The 22,313-nt window shown below is 44.3% G+C and overlaps 1 protein-coding gene across 2 annotated transcripts in view; it reads left to right on the top strand.

Annotated features, from left to right (window-relative positions):
• Nucleotides 1-18,615: 18,615 nt before the first annotated feature.
• Nucleotides 18,616-22,313, top strand: part of ACOT11 (acyl-CoA thioesterase 11) — a 70,489-nt gene continuing 66,791 nt past the window's right edge. The window contains exon 1 of one of the 2 annotated variants that reach the window (XM_082264890.1): nt 18,616-18,800. The gene's annotated coding sequence lies outside the window, so the exon portion shown is untranslated. Of the gene's footprint in view, nt 18,801-20,446; nt 20,553-22,313 lie in introns of those variants that run through there. The other variant, XM_082264889.1, reaches the window with a different exon arrangement.

Genomic DNA, 22,313 nt, shown 5'->3' with positions numbered 1-22,313 from the left:
ATGTTTTCTAAATGGGAATTCCCCCTGTTAAAGATGCATATAATTTCAGCAAGAAGAGGACACAGAGTTTTTTACCTGGTTGTTTTAGATTGCAGGGTATCTGTCCAGCACTTAGGCATGAGTCACACTAGTGATGTGTGTTGTGACGATTTGAGGTGCGACTTGTGGGCATTTTTGATGCAATTTTATTCCTAGTAGTCAAGGCACTGCCGCTGCTGTTTTGTCTCGAAAGAGTTGAGGGTCAAAAAACTCTGAACAAGTCTGGAGAAAAAGAGATTTTGTCTCCAAATACAGAAAGGCTTCTTCACAGTAAGAGCTGTGAAAATGTAGAATAGATTCCCTCAAGGGGTGGTTCTGTCCAGCTCAGTAGATTGCTTTAAAAAAAAGGTCTAGATTCTTTCCTAAATGTACATAATATAACTGGGTACTCACATTTATCATCCGATTGCCTCTCGGGGGATCAGAAAGGATGCCTTCCTCTGGATCAATTGTGGGTATAGGATTGTATCATGTATAGAGATTTTCTGGATGGACTTGTGGCTTTTTTCATCCAGGTTAACTGTAACTATGGGGGTAGAACTTTGTAGCAATATTGCAGTGCTACAATTCCCCCTCCTGCATGCAACCACCATAGTGCTAAAGCCTCTTTGCCCCTATCACTGTAGTCAGCTTGGGATTTTGAAGACTCTGAAGCACTCTATAGGAAGGCAGAGGAAGGGGGATCTGACACCAACAATGGGGATTACTTTAGTGACAGCAGTGATTGTATTTTAGTTGCTGATGGCAAAGATGGACATATTTTACTCATTAGCCACAGGGCCCACTACAGATGCAAACAGGCTGCAAAAGCCAACAAGCTGTAATGCAAGTATTTCAAGCTCACAGGTAATGATTGCTCAATCTGCTTTAGATCTACCAAAAACTATATAGTGTAAGGGCCTGCTTATTTTATACAAATGCAATACATTGCTTAGATGTGTCCTCATATTACATTGCTTTTATAAATCTAAAGAAGATTGTACAATTAGATTGTGCAGTGTATGTCTGCCTTAAGTCCCTGTTGGGAGGAAAACCATTGAAGGAGTTGGCTCTGTGTGTGCATGGACACGCAGATCAGGAGCGAGTCTGCTCTGGTGCCCCCATTGCAAGCTGCTTGCTGTGGGGGCACTTGGTAGGTGGGAGGGGCCAAGAGTGCTGGTGAGGGACCAGAGAAAAGGAGGATCGAGCTGCTCTGTGCAAAACCACTTCACAGAACAGGTAGGTGTGACAAGAAACTTCAATATCACTTTAAATGTCATATTATGCTGCCCTGCCTCTTTGTGTGGTGGTCAGTATTATTGGGATGGTGGTCTATAGTATTGGTGTGGTTGTCTGTAGTATTGGTGTGTTGGGGTGTAGTATTGGTTGGCTGAAGTATTGGCGTGGTTGTCTGTAGTATTGGTTTGTTGGGGTGTAGTATTGGTTGGCTGAAGTATTGGTGTGTTGGGGTGTAGTATTGGTTGGCTGAAATATTGGTGTAGTTGTCTGTAGTATTGGTGTGTTGTGGTGTAGTATTGGTTGGCTGAAGTATTGGTGTGGTTGTCTGTAATATTGGTGTGTTGGGGTGTAATATTGGTTGGCTGAAGTATTGGTGTGGTTGTCTGTAGTATTGGTGTTTTGGGGTGCAGTATTGGTTGGCTGAAATATTGGAGTGGTTGTCTGTAGTATTGGTGTGTTGGGGTGTAGTATTGGTTGGCTGAAGTATTGATGTGGTTGTCTGTAGTATTGGTGTGTTGGGTTGTAGTATTGGATGGCTGAAGTATTGGTGCGGTTGTCTGTAGTATTGGTGTGTTGGGGTGTAGTATATGTTGGCTGAAGTATTGATGTGGTTGTCTGTAGTATTGGTGTGTTGGGTTGTAGTATTGGGTGGCTGAAGTATTGGTCTGGTTGTCTGAAGTATTGGTGTGTTGAGGTGTAGTATTGGTTGGCTGAAGTATTGGTGTGGTTGTCTGTAGTATTGGTGTGTTGGGGTGTAGTATTGGTTGGCTGAAGTATTTGTGTGGGGGTGTAATATTGGTTGGCTGAAGTATTGGTGTGGTTGTCTGTAGTAGCGGTGTGTTGGGGTGTAATGTTGGTTGGCTGAAGTATTGATGTGGTTCTCTGTAGTATTGGTATGTTGGGGTGTAGTATTGGTTGGCTGAAGTATTGGTGTGTTGGGGTGTAGTATTGGTTGGCTGAAGTATTGGTGTGGTTGTCTGTAGTATTGGTGTGTTGGGTGTAGTGTTGGTTGGCTGAAGTATTGGTGTGGTTGTCTGTAGTATTGGTGTATTGGGGTGTAGTACTCGTTGGCTGAAGTATTGGTGTGGTTGTCTGTAGTATTGGTGTGTTGGGGTGTAGTATTGGTTGGCTGAAGTATTGGTGTGGTTGTCTGTAGTATTGGTGTGTTGGGGTGTAGTATTGGTTGGCTGAAGTATTGGTGGGGTTGTCTGTAGTATTGGTGTGTTGGGGTGCAGTATTGGTTGGCTGAAGTATTGGCGTGGTTGTCTGTACTATTGGTGTGTTGGGGTCAGTGGCGCCCGGTGTGTTGGGGGCGCAGGGGCGCCGCCCCCCTATCCATGCGTCCGGCCCCCTAATCTACATGCGGGGTGCCGGACGCATGGAGTTCAATGGGGCTTTTTTTTTTTAACATCACCTGATTAGAGCCAGAGGCACTAATAGGCTTCAGCAAGGGGTGGACCCGGGGCGCAGAGCAGTGCGCCCCGAGCCCACCCATTGTGTGACAATAGCGAATGAAACTTCGCTATTGTCACACAGATCCTCCTCCTGGCCAATGGAATAAGGTTTGCCTTTCAGTCAATCAGGAAGCCCGCTTCCTGATTGGCCGAAAGGCAAACCTCATGCCATTGGGCGAGGAGGAGGCGGGAAGACAGGACTCGAGGAGATGCGGGGACCGGAATGAAGCCACCATTACAGGTAAGGGTCTCGGGGGGGGGGGGGGGGGCATCCTTTGCAAGACACAGTCAGCTTATCTTAGGGACGGTGTGCCAATATCCGGCGCCCGCGGGAGACACGCACTCCATCCTTTCCCCAGGCTCCGGCTGTGATGCGTGCGTGGCGTGCAGGGTGTATTGTCTTATGCTCCCTGAGTCTGGTGCACATCAGGGCATCAGTGAAAGTCCTAGTTTGTGCAGTTCCCCAATAACCCCAACCTGCAATTTCTGACTGCCTTTTACTAAGCCTATTTATTGACTGCCTGTTGCATTAATGAGGACAATCACAATGTGGAGTCTCTGTGTTATTTTGTATATAAGTAAACTGTTAAAGCACATTTTGAAGTTTCCTGGCGTGTAAGCATTTTTCCCCCCACTGAGACTCTATGCTGTCTTAGAAAGCACTTATGTGCAAAATTGTAGTTACAATCATTGATCTTGAAGGATTTAAGTCAGAGCATTACATTGCATCTTTTTTTCCTATTAATTGATGCACACTATCTTTATCAGGTCAGTCGGTCCACATTCATTTTTGTATATATCTCTGAATGAAATCTCTGCGCTTGAGTTGCTGAGGCTGGACACCTGATGTGGCCATTGGGCCCTACTAAAGTTTATCCATATATTACACACAACAAGAGCAGGTCCCAGAACACTTAAAACTCCTAGGTGAATAGCAACTATTTTGGGGATATAGGGGTTGATTTACTAAAGGCACATAGGGGAGATTTACTAAAACCAGAGAGTGCAAAACCTGCTGCAGGTCTGCCTAGAAACTAATCAGCTTCCAGGTTTTATTATCAAAGCTTATTTGAACAAGCTGATTGGCTGCAATGCACAGCTGCACCAGATTTTGCACTCTCTAAGTCTGGCCATACATTATACAATTTTCTGTACAATTTTCTTTAGATTTACCTTCAACTATGTAGTGCATGGGCCTGCCTAATTGAATACAATTAAAAGTGTTCTTTAGTTCTGACCTAATATTATATGGTTTTTGGTAAATCTAAAAGAAAATTGTACAAGTAAATTTAACAAGTATGGCCAACCTTAGTTTTAGTAAATCAACCTGAAAGACTGTGCACTTTGAAAATTGCAGATGAACTCTGCAAGAGCAATTGCTCCAGAGCTTAGTAAATTAACAGGATTTCTGCTGACTTCCATCATCCAATCATGTGCAACCAAACTCTGTGTTATATCTTTCACTTGGGTGTTAAAAGCTGCACTGTGTAAATACACCTGGATAAAACAAAAACTGCGGCTGTCTTCATTTTATGATGCAAAGCAACAATATGTGATTATTTGAAAGGGAAGGGGTGATTCTTTTCTATACCCACTGTATGTGCACTAGTCCAGTCATTCCCAGTATCAGATGCTGAATAGAGATGGACGAACATCGGTCGGGTCGGTTCGCGAACGTCAGCCGCAAATTTTCTCAAAAGTCCGCGAACCGCAAGTTTGCGGCAGGCCCCATTTACTTTAATGGGAGGCGAACTTTAAAAACCTTTAGGTCATATTTGCAGCCACAAAAGACGTATTAGCTGTGCACAAATAGTCCCAGCATATGGACAATGTCATAACAGAAGTATTGCAATTGGAAAAGTTGCCCTAAATTTTTTTTTTTTGTACAGCAAAAAAATATATATTTTTTTTCATAAATCAGCCAGAACTGACAGCAGCCGGTAAATACATGTCTAATACATATAGGGTCCATTCACACATCTGTAAAATGGGTCCGCATCCATTCCACAATTTGGCAGAACTTTTACAGACCCATTGATTTTCAATTCCAGTCTGAAAAATTAGGCATTCACAGGATAAAGAAGTAAGTGTCGGCCATTCCAGGCCCCAAAAATTAGCCCACATGGGTTTACCTGACAGCTAAGAACGTTGTATTCTGTGGCTGAAGGTACATTAGGCATTCACAGTATACAGAAGTAAGTGTTGGCCAGTATTGGCCCCAAAAATTAGCCCACATGGGTTTAACTGACAGCTAAGAACGTAGTATTTGATGGCAGGAGGTACATTAGGCATTCACAGGATACAGAAGTAAGTGTCGCCTGTATAGGCCCCAAAAATTAGCCCACATGGGTTTACCTGACAGCTAAGAACATAGTATTTGGTGGCTGGAGGTACATTAGGCATTCACAGGATACAGAAGTAAGTGTCGACCTGTATAGGCCCCAAAAATTAGCCCACATTGGTTTAACTGACAGCTAAGAACGTAGTATTCTGTGGCTTAAGGTACATTAGGCATTCACAGGATACAGAATTTAGTGCCGGCCTGTATAGGCCCCAAAAATTAGCCCACATGGGTTTAACTGACAGCTAAGAATGTAGTATTCTGTGGCTTAAGGTTCATTAGGCATTCACAGGATACAGAAGTAAGTGTCGGCCAGTATAGACCCCAAAAATTAGCCCACATGGGTTTACCTGACAGCTAAGAACGTAGTATTCTGTGGCTGAAGGTACATTAGGCATTCACAGGATACAGAAGTAAGTGTCGGCCTGTATAGGCCTCAAACATTAGCCCACATGGGTTTACCTGACAGCTAAGAAAGTTGTATTCTGTGGCTGGAGGTACATTAGGCATTCACAGAAAAAATTATTGTCGGTCCTGAAAGGCCCCAAAAATTTGCCATTTAATGGACATAAAATGCCTTTTATGCCGCTGTATGTAGCGAAGCCAAGGACCAGGAATTTTGTGGCCTGGCATGAGGAATTTCAATGAAACATGGTCTACTGGTCACGTGTTGAATTCCTCAGAGATCCATGCCTCATTCATTTTCATAAATGTGAGGTAGTCTACACTGTCATGAGCTAGGCGAGTGCGCTTATCGGTCACGATCCCCCCCTGCTGGGCTGAATGTCCTTTCGGACAGGACATTGGACAGGGGGGCAATCCAACATTTCCATTGCAAATTGTGCAAGCTCTGGCCAGAGGTCAAGCCTGCCCACCCAGTAGTCCAGGGGTTCATCACTCCTCAGAGCATCCACATCGGCTGTTAACCCGACATAGTCGGACACCTGTCAGTCTAGGCGTTCCCTGATGCTGGATCCGGAGCAAAGCTGTCGATGGTTCGGCTGAAAGAAGGATCTCATATCTGAAGTGACCAAGACATCTTCAAACCGCCCTCTTCTTGCAGGCGCTGTTGGATTGCTACCCGCAACTGTCTCTCTGTGACTGGAAATTCCTCTGCCAGCGCACGCAAAAGCAGAATGCAGCATTTCACGCAGCAAGGCCTGGAGGTGCTGCATTCTGATTGCCCTCTGTGATTGGTGTAACATTTCCGCCATTTTTTGTTTGTACCGGGGGTCTAAGTACGTTGCCACCCAGTACTGGTCCTTGGCCTTTATGCTTTTTATACGGGGGTCTCCCTTAAAGCACTGGAGCATGAACGCCACCATTTCGCACTAAACTGGAAGCGGCGTAGTGGCCTGCTTCCAGCTCATCATCCAGGATAATGTCGTCCTCATTCCCCCCCCCCCCCAACTACGGATAACACCAGGGATCCCAGAAAGGTTTAAAGCATGCTCTCCTTGCTCCTCCTCATCTCCCCCAGCACCATCCTCCTCTGACTTCTCTTCAGACTCCTGCTGTTGACTTGTCTCAGATGGAGTAGCACCCACTGGGAATTCATCCAACATTGCGACTTCCTCATCTTCCTGCTCCTGCTCCTCGACGGCTTGATCAATGACATGACGCAATGCACGCTCCAGAAAGAAGGCATAAGATACAATGTCACTTATGGCGCCCTGGCCGTGACTGACCAGTTTGGTGATCTCATTGAATGGCTGCAGAAGTCTGCATGCGTCTCGCATGAGCAGCCACTGGCGAGGTGAAAAAAACCCAAGATCCCCAGAACCTATCCTGCCGCAGAGTTCGTACAGGTAGTCGTTAACTGCACGTTTCTGCTGGAGCAGCCTATCAAGCATATGCAACATTGATTTCCATCGCGTCAGGCAGTCACAAATAAGACGCCTGATGGGCAGATTGTGTCGCCACTGAATGTCAGCAAGGCGAGCCATGGCTGTGTAAGATCTTCTGAAATGGCCCGAAATTTTCCTGGCCTGCCGCAAGACGTCCTGAACCCCAGGGTATTTGGCAACGAATCGCTGCACCGCCAAGTTTAGGACGTGTGCCATGCATGGACGTGTGCCATGCATGGCACGTGTGTTATTTTGCCCTGTTTCAGCGCACTTAGCAGATTGGCACCGTTGTCGCACACCACTTTACCAACTGTCAAATTCAGCGGTGTCAGCCACTGATCTGCCTGCGAACGCAAAGCTAAAAGGAGTGCAGGACCAGTGTGGCTCTTGGCTTCCAGGCACAACAGACGCAGCACAGCATGGCATGTGGAATAGGTTCTGGGGATCTTGGGCGGCGCAGCGGAAGAGACGGTAGCAGAGGAAAAGGAGGAGTCAGCCGAGGAGGAGAGGGAGGATGGACGAGGAGGAGGAGGAGGAGGAGAAGAAGAGGCAGGCCTGCATGCAATCCATGGCGGTGCAACTAAATCTACACGGGTGCCACGGGTTACATGCTTGACAGCCGTCAGAAGGTTCACTCAGTGGGCAGTACAAGTGATATAGATAGAAGTTAGGCAACCGCACTCCAACTTGAAAGTATTAGATGAATAAAATCAGTTTATTGAAGATACAAAAATCAGAGACAGGGGACAAACACAGTTGACGCGTTTCACGAAATTATATTCGCTTAGTCATAACCATGGGGATACATGTGGAGATGCTGCCTAAATAGGCACTATGGAATTTTTGTATCTTCAATAAACTGATTTTATTCATTTAATACTTTCAAGTTGGATTGCGGTTGCCTAACTTCTATCTGTACAGCTGCCGGGATTGCGGACCTAACCAGCACCTTATTTGATTGTCTGGACAGTCACACACCAGAGCGGTTTTCCCTTTTCCCTGCATTTGGGTTCAGTAAAAGTGATATACCTTCCCTGCCCGAGTTTGCTAGACCATGTGTCTGTGGTCAGATGTATCTTGGCACCAACACTGTGTGCCAAAGATATATTCACTTGCCGCTGAACATGGCCATACAGCTCTGGAATGCCCTTCTGCGAGAAATATTTCCTGCCTGGGACCTTCCATTGTGGTGTTCCAATGGCCACAAATTTACGAAAGGCCTCCGAGTCCACCAGTTGATATGGCAGTAGTTGGCGGGCTATCAATTCCGACAAGCCAGCAGTCAAACGTTGGGCAAGAGGGTTATCCGGTGTCATCAATTTTTTACGCTCCAACATTTGGGCCACAGAAACCTGCCTTTTTCCAGAACAACGTGACGACGGCATCAAGGAAGGTGGAGTGGAAGACAAATGTGAGGAGAGAGGAGAAGGAGAAGAGGCTGGATGCTGAGAGCCTGGAGTGTGGCTTTGTGGGTTCTGACGGTGTTGCTCCCACTGGGCTCGGTGATGGGAGTTCAGGTGCCTTCTTAAGGCGGTTGTCCCTTGGTGAGTGTTGGGCTTACCGCGACTTATGCGTTGACTGCAAAGGCTGCAGATGGCAACACTGTTGTCAGCAACGGACACGTTAAAAAAAGCCCACACTGCGGAGCCATGTGCCGGCGTCTTGGGAGCGCCAGATGTGACTGTACATGGTTGATGGTTTGCTCCTGATACATTTGCAGTCTACTTTGTACCTCTTGTGCAATGCAAGTTCTGCCTGCCTCTCCTCCCTATCTGCTGGTCCATCTCTCCCTCTGAACTCCCCTCCTCTTCCTCTCTTGTGGCCACCCATGTGACGTCCATAGACACGTCATCATCCACGTCACCTTCCCCACCACTAACATTCGAGAGTAGGCAGCAACAGCGGGGACCAACCTCCTTGGGCTGATCAGGGTATTGTCGTCAGACTGCTGAGTGGCGGCTGTTGCTACCTCCTCTTCCTGATCCGATGCCAACAATGGCTGCGCATCACAAATGTCTTGTGATGGATCGGAAAATAATTCCAGTGACTCAAGCAGATAGTATGTGGTGGTGGTGGTGTTTGTGGTGGTGTCTTTGGGGGTGCACACAGCAGAGAGTGAAGAGGGTGCAGATAGAAAGGATGAGGAGGGTGCAGAAGAGGAAGGCTGAGTGAGCCACTCAACCAAGTCTGGTGCGTCCTTTGACGTAATTGCATGCGGCTTTTGAAACTTCAAACTTTGGCTCTGGCCTACTGCTCCTGCCCTACCCCTACCACCCTTGTGTAAGTGTCTGCCTCTTCCTCTGCCTGTCATGTTTTTAAATTACCCTGTGACAAAAGTCTCTAGAGAATCACAGTATATCTGGAAAAAGGTATATAACACACCGCTTCAATCTGTGGTATTGGGGTGCCACAGGTTTATCACACCTGTTCTACAAATAATTGGCCAGTAACTGTTGTCACTGTGTGTAGCACAGTTAACACAGCAAAAGAGGCTAAATTTTTGCGGGACTAAAATACACTCTTAGAAAAGTATACTGTTAAATAACATCCCACTTCAATATGTGGTATTGGGGGGGGGGGGGGGGCACTGGTCTATCACACCAGTTATAATACATTAAAAGTGCTTTTGTCACTGTTTGTAGTATTGCTGCAGCAACGCTCAGTCACCACACCTGTCACAATGCTGCACAGTGCACAATACTAATCCACTATAATATGCTTTCTACAAAGTATATTATACCGTGGATTCTTCCCCCCCCCCCCCATATAGTGCACTGCACACCAATACCAAAAAAATTGCAGCCCTTTAAATGACTTTTGTGGACATTAACAGAGCGATTTGTGTCACTGCTGCCAATCTCTAACTGCTCCTAAAACACAGACTGGATACCTGTCCCTAAACTCAAAAGAGACTGTAGTAGACCTATACCGAAATACCAGCCCTGAAAAGGACTTTTGTGGATGTTAACAGAGCTATTTGTGTCTGGCAATCTCTCCCTCATGAACACAGCAGACCTTTCCCTACGCTGACAAAAAGCAGAATTTGAAATGGCCGACAGCTCAGGTCTATTTATAGGGTAGGGGGCATGTCAATGTGCTGAAATGTTTCCATTGGCTGTCCCGTTCCTCCTGACGGCTGTGTCATGGGTCAAAGTTCTCCCCAATGTAAACTAATATGGCCGCCGCGAACAACGCCATGTGTTTGCAAAATTGGCAGGTAGCGAACAAGCAAAATTTGTCGCGAACCGACCGCCGGGCGAACTGCAAGGCCATCTCTAATGCTGAAGAGTAAAATCTTTGTGTGCAGGGTGATGCGCCCATAATAACTTCTTCTTTAGTATTACCACAATGCTGAGGCGAGACATGTGCATGCACTAGGATCACTCTATTGCAACATGTCACCCGTCATCTGCCCTTATTCTGGGAGGAAGAGGGCTGCAAAGATGACCCAGGATCACATGAGTCTAATAGGAGCATGGAGGGGGTGTGGTGCAGTAGGTTATGGAGCCCCAGAGAAAGTTACTTTACATACATTTCTAAAATATACAGAATTTAGAAATTCACAGAAATTTCTAAATCAAGCATTTATTTATTTGTTTTTACAAATACAAACTGTAAAAAAGAGGACCTCTTATATTAGTAAGAATTTCTGTTTTTAACTTGTTGCTGAATTATTATGAAACCCTAGGGCTGAAAAGATGTCACATAGCACCACATTCCATGAGACACAAACCATATTAAATAAACTACATGTTGTGACTTTTAAGGCGCAGACCTCAATAATAACACAGCTTTTGTTAGAAGTTTCAAAAACGTTTTAATTATTCGATATATAAGTTATTATATACAATATTATATGCAGACATAAAATACATGTGAATTATTGTTACGTGTGATCCATCACTACACATTTGTCATGACTCTGTGTTACCAATTCCCACATCTCACTTGGACTTTATTCATTTGGCATAGCCATCTTATATGTAGATTATATACTGAGAAAGGTTCAGTTCAACGCATTTCGCAGGTAGGCTTCTTCAGGAACTCAGAAGTATTTTAGAAGTTGGTATATACAATCAATACAACATGTAAAATAACAATTAAAAAAAAATACACTATTGAGGGTTACTTACATCATACATATGGACAAGACTGTGACGCACAGGGTTAAAAACTCACCCCGACATCAGTAAGGGGTCGCAAGGAGAAGAGAGGGGAACAAGGACACCCCCAAGAAAGAGAAGCAAGGCAAAGAGAGACTCAAGGGGAAAAGGTCCCTACCCTAACAAAAGAGGGGAGGGGGTGCTATCGATATCTATAAAAGATAATAAATATATATATAGATCAGGCTGTTTTAGTGATAGTGAATAGTAGTTGGTACCATTCAATAAGTGAATAAATACAATATATAAGGAAGGATCTACTCCTTTAAAAATAACTTAAATGGTAAACCTATGTGCCATATTCTTAATTTAACAAAAACACAACTTTATTTTCATAAGTAAATCAATCATAAAAAAGTACATAAACAAATGAAAAATTCTGCTGACCGTGCTGGTAATTGGTGATACTTATTTCTTCTTTACATCCAACCAAAGTGTTTTCATCACAAGTGTTCAAAGTGCTCACTTGCCAACCGTCAATAGCCAAAAAAAGGCCTGACGAGCCTGGTACATATACTGAACAAAATTATAAATGCAACACTTGTTTGTGCCTCCATTTTTCATGAGCTGAACTCAAACATCTAAGAAAACTGGGATTCATCCGTGAATAGAACACCTCTCCAAAGTGCCAGATGCCATCGAATGTGACATTTGCCCACTCAAGTCAGTTACGATGATGAACTGCAGTCAGGTCGAGACCAGGGCAACAGCTCTGGTGGACATTCCTGCAGTCAGCATGCCAATTGCACGCTCCCTCAAAACTTGCGACATGTGTGGCATTGTGCTATGTGATAAAACTGCACCTTTTAGAGTGGCCTTTTATTGTAGCCAGCCTAAGGCAAACCTGTGCAATAATCATGCTTTCTAATCAGCATCTTGATATGCCACACCTGTGAGATGGATGGATTATCTCGGCAAAGGAGAAGTGCTCACTAACACAGATTTAGCCAGATTTGTGAACAATATTTGAGATAAATAGGCCTTTTGTGTACATACAAAAAGTTTTAGATCTTTGAGTTCAGCTCAAGAAAAATGGGTGCAAAAACAAAAATGCTGTGCTTATAATTTTGTTCAGTGTACAATCCAATGGATGGGATGGATTCAATGCCTCTTGAACTCCAATGCATTTCCTCTCTCAATAGCATAAACTGAAAACTCAGAGGTAATATCCTCATAGTGCAGCAACTTTTATTTAAAATGGGGGATCCTAAATAAAAAAAATAATGCACTCACATATTCAGGGTGTCTGAAAGGCACCAGCAAAGCTGCTCTCACCCAGTAACCTTGCAAACGCCGCTTGCACTTAAAGAGCAAGCGTGCATTCCAAAGACCCGGAAGTGACGTGGGGGCAAAACCAGATGTGGTTGAATACTGAGTGGGGGCTGCTTGTGGAGGTGAGTGCAATATTTAGCACTTGCATCAGCAAGTCACACAAGTTTTCCTGACACCAAGAGAAAACTAGTGACAGGGGAGTGCAAAGTCTGTGATTGACAGCCTCGATCCCTTCCCTCCAATCCGCTATCTGAGTTCCCCTCACTGATGTAACGTCAGCTCCCCACCCCTTACATTTCACAGCTGGGAGATTCTGTATAAATTCTGTACTTTGAATGTCTGTAGGAGGACAGATGGATGTATATAAACAAGTACAACGTATTAAGAATGTGTTTAATCACCTCTAAAGGACTCTTTTCCCACTGAGCCCCATAATAAGAGGGCACTACTCTGATCCCTAGTGTAACAGGAGACTATACCGACCACCAGTGTAAGAGGGCACTACACTAAATCCCAATATAAGATGGCACTACACAAACCCCTAATGTCTGGGGGCAGTACACTGATCCCAATGTAACAGGGCACTATACTGATCACCAAGGTAGAAGGGCACTATGTTCACCTCCAATATAGGAGGACACTACTCTGACCCCCAATGTATGGGGGGCACTACACTCACCCCATTGTAATGATGCACTATACTACAAGTGAATCAAAATAAATCAATATTGCTGCGCCAAGTGACTCAAATCAATAAAAAAATAAATCAATCAATAACAGTAGTGGGAATCATACATATGAATCAAAAATGTGCAGAATTGTGAACTGAATATCCATATTATAAATACAATTTTACTGGGGCACTATATTGACCACCAATGTAAGAGGGCACTACATCACTGCCAATATAAGAGGGCACTACCCTGACCTCCAATGTAATTGGGGCAGTATACTGACCACAAATGTAAGAGAACACTACACTCACCCCCAATTTAAGAGGATACCACACTCACCCCCTAACTAATAGGACACTATAAAAATAACCAATGTAAGACAGCACTATACTCATCCCCAATATAAGAAGGCACTACACTAACACCCAGTGTATGGGGCACTACACTGATCACCAATGTAATAGGGCACTACACTCACTGCCAATATAAGCGGACACTGCACAGACCCCCAATATAATGGGGCACTATATTAACCACCAATGTAAGAGGGCACCACACTCACCCCCAATATAAGAGGGAACTACACTAACCCTCATTGTATGTGGCCACTACACTGACCCCAATATAATGTGGCACCAGAGGGCCATAAACTCACCCCCAACATCAGAGAGTGCTACACTGACCCCCTATGTAATGGGGTACTATACTGACCACCAATGTAATAATGCACTACACTCACCCCCAAAATAAGAGGGCACTACACTGGCCACCAATGTAAGGAAGCATTCTTCCCAGTGACCACTACAGTCAGGGGGTATTTCTCACTGTAGACTATGCTGTCAAGCAAAGTGAGTGTGACAGGGGTTGGAACAATCTATATCACTGCCAGGGTTGCTTGAGTTGTTGTGGCAATATTTTTCACTAATATGGGGCCAATTAAACCTCTGCAGAATGCTGTAGTGCACATACTGTATGTTAATACATGAAATGCTGCGCGCCATTAACATGTATTGCATTAAGGTTGCCCATTTATTTTGAACAAGTCTACTATTACTTAGTTTGCATTATATTAGTGTAGCGGGTTTTCCAGGCCTGTGGCCTGATGTGGGTCTGCCATAGTCACCGGTTACCTTTCTAGCCCATGTGAGCTGCGGCCCTGGGTGGGACCGTGTGAAGATTGAAACATGGACATTCTGGCATCTTTGTTTTGTTGTTTTATTGTAGATAAAGGGGATGGGAGAAGGGAATGAGTGGGATACTCCTTTAGGCTTCAACTATGTACACTTGGGACTTTGTTCCTGAAAAATGCCTGTTGGCGCTTCCATGATGCCAGCCGGTGCCAGCCAACGCTCACTAACTCTGAGAACACTCTGTAACTTAATAGAAGTGCTGAATCCTCGACTTGTAGTCCAGAAGATCCAGGACTGTGAAATTGTAGAACCACCGACCGACACTGTTATACTGCAACAAGTCACTGAATAGTTCCCTCCCACCTTGCTCTGGCTTGAGGTAGTATGCTGTAGAATCCTGCAAAGCTGTAAATCCCAACTGACATACTCTGTACTATTCAGGGCCCATTAGCAGGTGCCCCCTTTAACCTTGAACTCTTCGGGGTTCACTGTCTATGCACCCCCTCTCTAACTTCAGGGTCCTCAACCTAGGTACCCCCTTTCAGCTAGATGGCACTGGATCCCAGAACCTCTTCCGGAGTGGTCCCCTTTAACTCTGGCAGACCCCCAGGGGAAATCCTCAGTACTCACGGCCTGTGTAGGCTTTCCTGGGACTGGACCCCTCTCTCGCCCTCCACAGGCTCTCAGCACATCGGATCCCCTCAGCTCAACTCAGCACTCTCTGGACTCTCAGGCAACACCCCGAGACATCCTCTTCCCTCAGACAGGAGGAGAGACAGCCACACTCTACGTCCTAGGACTCTGCTCCCGCCAAAGACCTTGTGTCATTCGCCACCCCCAACTTATACCCACTCCCAGAATCCTTTGCAGCATAATCTGCCTTCTGGGGTAGTTACAAGCCTTGATGTGTCCCCTGATTGGGTTTCCTCCACTGCCCTATGAGAAGCCTCTCACAGGAGCCAGTGGGGAGACTCCCCCTTTCAGCAGGCACACCTGAAGACCATGACACCCTGACTAATAAATCACAGCCCTGCTGTTAGGCAGACAAGGCCCACTATACATTTACCTAGCACCTACCTGTAGGGTGCTACATTCGTTTACCGTAAATAGTTCCCATCTGTTGTGGTACACTTTAATGCACATGCATTGGGGTGTGTTTTCCGTGTGCACTGGGATTCCCTGCAAAGCTGATCATTTGTTACTGAGCATTGTGGCATTAAAGCCCATGTTTTACCACCAGGCAAAGATGCAAAGCCAGTTTTAAATACTTTTTCACTTTTGGGACCATCGGTTACACCAATATTGAAGGTGTAACATAAAGCATGGTCCCACACTCAAAGCGCACCATGTATACCACTCCAGTGCGGGCCAAAAACTCTGTCTAAAAAGTGGGTGCCAGTCCACCAATTACATTCAGCTTGGTAATAACCATGATAATTGATCTAGTAAATGGAAAGAAAGCAGTAAGGGGGATATGCTATGACAAAGTGCTATGTAGCTTGAAACGTGTTAGAAGCCCCATCTCACTTGCTGCACTGTATTGTTCTGTAAATTTATAATAATAAAGGAGTCATTTTACTGGAGTGTGGTCATCCATTCACATTCTTTAGATGGCCCCAAACTTACCAGAACCACAGGGTGCTTCTCCCTGCAGCCTTCTTTCTGTGTTTAAATTTGGAGTGACTGTGCATGGCTCTTCCCTTACAGCTGCATCATCCATTCACAGATCTGTGTGATTCTACTAACTACAATGACAGAGGGACATGAACATCTCAGTGGAGCACAGGTGCAATGACATCAGCCCCATATGGCACCATACCCACGTATGAACCTGGGGCTGGGATGTAAACAATGCAGGAACCTGTGCATTACACCTATGACACACTGATCATAGTTGCAATGGTTTGCAGACCTGAATTTAAAAAAAAATGAATAAATGCCCATTTCTTTAATTAACCCCTTATGTACGTTTATAAATGGCAGAGTATACAAGGAGTTAAAGAAAGCTGCTGCAGCCATGAGCTTACTACTGATTTTTCGTGCCAGCAAAGGACTTTCAGATAAAAGTGATTAAGTGGCTCTAGAGCCGACCAAAAAAGGACTGTGAAGGTATGCCTCCTCCTCATCGGCAGTGCCATGGTGGTTCCCAAGCTCTCCCATTCCTCCAGAGAGTTCCAGACTGCAGGAAATGGCTCCCACAGTGGGAGTGGGAGCGGGAGGTGTTTGGGGAACAAATGAATTGGAAGCAATGTATATTATGTCACTTCCGGGTTCACAACTGTCATTCCTTGGCTACTGTAGCCGAGGATGCAGCTAATCAAGCGTGATTTGTGCTTAATTAGCTGCATTTGAAGTTAGGGGAGATATTAGGGGTCTAATAGACTTCTGATTTCTCCATAAAAAGGACATGTCACCTAACCAAGAAAGGATAATAATCTAAAATAAACAAAAATATAAAAAAAATGTATACCACCCAAATTAACTTCACACACACCACAATCCAAATACACAACATAGGGTGAACACATGTACTGTATGTAAACATAAATTGCGCCATACGTGAGGTTATCGCCATGCACATTGAAATCAGAGCTATAAATCTAGGGCAATAATTCAAGTTTAAAGCGGTATTAAACTCAAAGTAAACATTTATTATATTGCAGCTTACCAACTCTTAGTCATGGTGGCTGTGTTAGTTTTCTTTTTAGCCTTTCTTTTTTTTTTATTTTCATCTGGTGAAAGGGTCTAGAGAAGCTGGGGAGAAAGTTAAGCTGCATGTAACATCGTTCAGCATGACCGGTTTTGTGTTGGGTCAGTGATGGTCTGGGGAGGTAAATCCATGGAGGGACGCACAGACCTCTACAGGCTAGACAATGGCACCCTGACTGCCATTAGGCATCGGGATTAAATCCTTGGACCCATTGTCAGACCTTTTGTTGGTTCAGTGGGTCCTGAATTCCTCCTGGCACATGGCAATGCCCGGCCTCATGTGGGTTGAGTATGAAGCCAGTTCCTGGAGGATGAAGGAATTGATACCATTGACTCGCCCCACGCTCGCCTGACCTAATCCAATAGAACATCTCTGGGACATGTTTCAGTCCATCCACCGCCGCCAGGTTGCACCTCAGTCTGTTCAGGAGTTCAGTGATGCCCTGGTCCAGATCTGGGAGGACATACCCCAGGACATCATCCGTCGTCTCATTAGGAGCATGCCCCATTATCAATTATGCATACAAGCATGTGGGGGGCCATACAAACTACTGAGTACCATTTTGAGTTGCTGCAATGAAATTTCAGCAAAATCGAATAACCTGCTGCATCATTTTTTCACTTTCATTTTTGGGGTGTCTTTGGATTCAGTCCTCTGTAGGGTGATAATTTTCATTTCCATCAAACGATGTAGCATCCTTTCTTTCCTAAGGGCTCTTTCACACGGGCGGTCCGATCAGATCCGCCTGTCAGTTTTTTAGGCGGATCTGATCGGATCCACCATGCAGCTCTATGGGGCAGTGGGTGTCAGCGGAGACACCTCCGCTGACACCCGCTGCCATCCGCATCCGATCCTGTGCTTGAAATCTGGACGGATGGAAACCCTATTTTTCCATCCGTTCAGTAATCGGAGCGGATCGGATCTGATGAGAGCGGACAGGCGGTCCGCTCTCCTCTGATCCCCCATAGAGGGCAGCGGGGGCTGAGACACCTCCCTCTCCGCTCTGCAAGCGGAGACAGAGCTGTCATCCGCCCGGCTCAGCGGGGATCGCGGATCGATCCCCGCTGAGCAACACAGATCCGCCTACAGAGCGGACCGTGTGAAAGAGGCCTAACACATTACCCAGTCCATATCAGTATAGATATCCAGAATGAGATTTTTTTTTTTTTTCCAACAGAGATTTTTACCCACTGAGATCTGATGTGTTTTCAAAGTGTTCCTTTCATTTTTTTGAGCAGCGTATTAAGGTACTCCTTACTGTTCTCTCTTTACTAACCTACAGCATTTTAACATTTGTGAGAAAAATATAAAAATTGCCCACATAGACAAGTGCTTTATCAATGTGGGTACATTTATTTATTTCAAAAATGACTTTATATTTTGTTAATAAGAGGTGACAGCTGTACACATCTCTGGCAGTATTATTATGGTTTGTCCCAAACCCTTTTTAACTGTCACTTACTAGCCAGCCTGGTGTGCATGTCCATGTAGGCAAAAATATAAATTAATTCATATTTTTTTTTTTTTTTAAGAGAAGGAATGAGAACGCTATGATTACATTAATCAGATATGACGATCAGTGTACAATCATTTTTTAGAGATAATGCACCTTTACTTCATTAAAGTGCCCTGCGCCCAGCTCTGTGGGATGCCAGTGACTCCAGCAGACAAGCATGCAATGAGTAATCAGAATGTGACCCGTAGTAAACTTTTGTGATGCGGGATCCTTCATAAAGAGGAACACAGACTAGACACATATAGATGTGCCCCAGCGCTGTAACACTTCACATCACACAGATCCATTCTATGTCAGGGCAGAAATCCTTCTCCTCTCCGCCATCCCTACAGCTGACAGCCAAAGCAAACTGCAAGCAGCTGAGACTGACCTACCCACAATTCCACAGCCTGTGAAAGGAGAAGTTCTAATGGAGACAATTTAAAGGGGCAATACTGTGAGTGCAAAGACTGGTGAGAAATCCAGTCTCTCTCTTTAATAAAATAATATTTAAGAAAATATATAAATGGGCAAACATTACTTTATTCTAGGGAATTTAGATGAGTCACGCAGACTTTGCAAACCCTTAGGGGGCCAACAGAGGCTGACTTCTTTTTTTGCTGTTAACATTAATTTACAACAGGTCAATGAGTATCACAAGTATACAATATACATTGCCATTGTATTACAGGATAGTAGAAGAAATGTTTAGTACAGGGACCATTGAAATGCTTAGCAGTCAACAATAGTGAATGTATTCTAGCAACCTTATTTCTGTATCATGTTACCTGCGTGACGGGTTTAACCGGGGCCATTATTTTTCGTTTGCTAAAAACTGAACAAGTATTATCTTGCCTTGGTGTTTGTGTTGTGCGTAGGCTCAGCCAATGTAGAATGTACAGGCCAACCATTGTATAAAGCAGGGGTCTCCAAACTACGACCCGGGGTCAAATCTGGCCCTCAGATGTAAGGGGACTCTCAAGTAAGGGGGATTCTGATGGAGACTATCATGTAAGGGGGGATTCTGATGGGGGTTCTCATGTAAGGGGGGATTCTGATGGGAACTCTCATGTAAGGGGGGATTCTGATGGAGACTCTCATGTAAGGGGGGATTCTGATGGGAACTCTCATGTAAGGGGGGATTCTGATGGGGACTCTCATGTAAGGGGGGATTCTGATGGAGACTCTCATGTAAGGGGGGATTCTGATGGGGAATCTCATGTAAGGGGGCATTCTGATGGGGACTCACATGTAAGGGGGGAATCTGATGGGTACTCTTATTTAAGGGGAACTCTGATGGTGACTCTCATGTAAGAAGGGAATTTTGATGAGGATTCTCATGTAAGGGGGGACCTTGATGGGGACTCTCATGTAAGTGGGAACTCTGATGGGGTCTCTCATGTGGGGGGGGGGACTCTGATGAGGACAATCATCTAAGAGGAGATTCTGATGGGGGTAACTCTGATGGGGACCCATGTAAAGGGGGATTATGATGGGGACTCTCATGTAAGGGGAGATTCTGATGGGGACTCTAACATAAGGGGGGACTTTAATGGGGACTTTCATGTAAGAGGAGACTCTGATGGAGACTCTCGTGTAAGGGGGGACCCTGATGGGGACTCTCATGTAAGGGGGGACTCTCATGGGGAATTCTCATGCAAAGAGGAACTGCTAGGGACTCTCATGTAAGGGGGACTCTGATGTAAGGGGGACTTTGATGGAGACTCTAATGTAAGAAGAACTCTGATTGGGCTTACGTTTATTTGGATTTTGTTTGTTTGTTTGTTTTTTTACTGAAGTTTTTCCTGTTGTTTTAAATCATATCATGTTAATTAGAAAAAAAAACTCCATGTAAAATGCATTCATTCATTTAAATTTGATTAGTTCAATTATAAAACCTTTTTTGTTTTTTTGCGGTCCGTAAATACTTGCAAAATATACAATGTGGCCTTTGTGTTGAAAAGTTTGGAGTTCCTGGTATGGAGGATGGTGACGCTGATTATGGAGGATGGGGATGCTGATTATGGAGGATGGGGATGCTGATTATGGAGGATGGGGATGCTGATTATGTAAAACTGATGTTGCCACTTTAAGGCTGTTTTGCAGGATTAGGGAAGTCCTGGCTGAGCAGAGTGAGAAGGAGGGACGATGAAAGTATGCTTTGCTCTGGGGACACCCGGCAGGTGGAAGGCCAGCGACTGACGTGACAGTAAAGTTGTCTCTTTACGCTATAAATATCAAACTTTATTATATTAGATCTCTTCAGCTGTCCTCTCTATTTAGAACGCCTACATTCTGTGTATATAACATCCTTTGGTTGTATTACATAACCGCTTACAGCTGTGTGATCCCATGTCTGTATCTGAGCCTCAAAGTTGATTGCTGCACTAATGGTGGCCATATACGCTTTGATTAATGATCAATTTCTTCTCTAATTGATCTCTCCCCATAGGAATTTGATCAACATGACACGGGGAAGTGAATATCGATAGTTCTAAGCTATAATCGTAAGTTGTCAACCACATCTCTTTTTTTTGCCATGAAATCTCATAATCATATTGATCGAAATATGAAATGCAGCCAATCAGTGCAACACACTCGATCATTTTCTTTCTTGGTTGATTAGTTTGATTGAATGCTTTTTAAACTGAGCCAATCAGTTGGTAGGGAAGTTGCCTGTTCATTTGTTGCTGTTTTGTTCGCTTTGATCTCTTCACGCATCAATCTGATAATTAAAGGGAAGAATGTTTGGCCACTATTAGATTGTACAAAGCCATTATCTAAATTGACCAAGTCCCATACAGTTATAGATAGAGCTGCAATTGGGACAAGTCCAAAGTTTTGGTGATTTGTTTCCAGCAATGTTGATGACTTTGTAAACCCCTTTCTGATAAATTATAGAACGTTACATTTTGTTTGGTTATATATTTAGCAAAAACAGGAAACTGGTCGTTCAGGGGCTGTGGGTGTCTCTCAGTCCCATCATATTGTATATGTATAAAAAAGAATTTGGCCCAAGGGACTTTAAAGAGAGAAACCCAAATATAAAAGGAAAACAAGAAAAAATGTGCATATATTAAAATACAAAAAGATTTTTAATTATATAATACACTCACATATTAAAGATTATTTATATATCTTGTCTTTTTGATATTGTTAAGCTTACCATGCACTATACAATTTGATTGTACAATCTCCTTTAGATCTACTTATGTGAAGTGATGTAAGGGGCAGCACATTAAATACAATGAATGGATTGTTGATATGCATAGATTACATTTTGATAATTGGTAAGTAAAAGAAGATTGTACAATCAGATTGTAAAATGTATAGTCACTCTTCAGCTGGCCATCCACTTTACATTCTCTTTAAGGCCTGGTTCACACCTATGCAGGTTGCATATTCCAAGTGCATTTTGCGTTTTTCAATACACGTTTTTGATCCATAAAAATCAGATGTGAACGTGGCCCATAGGAAACCATTTTAAATGGACTGTAGTGTGTTTCTGCAAAACTGAAAATGCACAAATGAATGCATAGGTGTGAACCAGGCCTTAGACTTATTTTACATTTGCAGATGGGGGGTGGTAAAAATAGGTAGCTGAGCAGCATTTTAGCACCCCCCTTAAGCTGCTAAGGCAGTCAAACAAGGGTGTACACATGCCACAATGCTCTACTTTGTGGCACAAGCTAAAAGGATTCCCCCCAATCGTGTTCGGCAGGCAGTAGTGCCAACAAACACAAATATTCAAGCTATTAGAGCGGCAGCATTAAAATTCCAGTGTGAATGAGGCCTTGTTCTCATTGACAGCTGTTTTTTTTTTTTTTCACAGCCCTGAAAAGCAATCAGTGGTGGAACGCTCACAGTTGACAGGTGCCAGGGAAGCAATACGCCACCTCCTGGATGCCTGATATTTTGGAGAAATCCCGCCACACTGCACTGCAGTTGCATGCATGTGGTTCCAGCAATG

This window comes from Pelophylax lessonae, assembly GCF_965119305.1.
Source record: "Pelophylax lessonae genome assembly, chromosome: 8".
NCBI lineage: Eukaryota > Metazoa > Chordata > Amphibia > Anura > Ranidae > Pelophylax > Pelophylax lessonae.
This window is presented reverse-complemented; position numbering and strand designations above follow the sequence as displayed.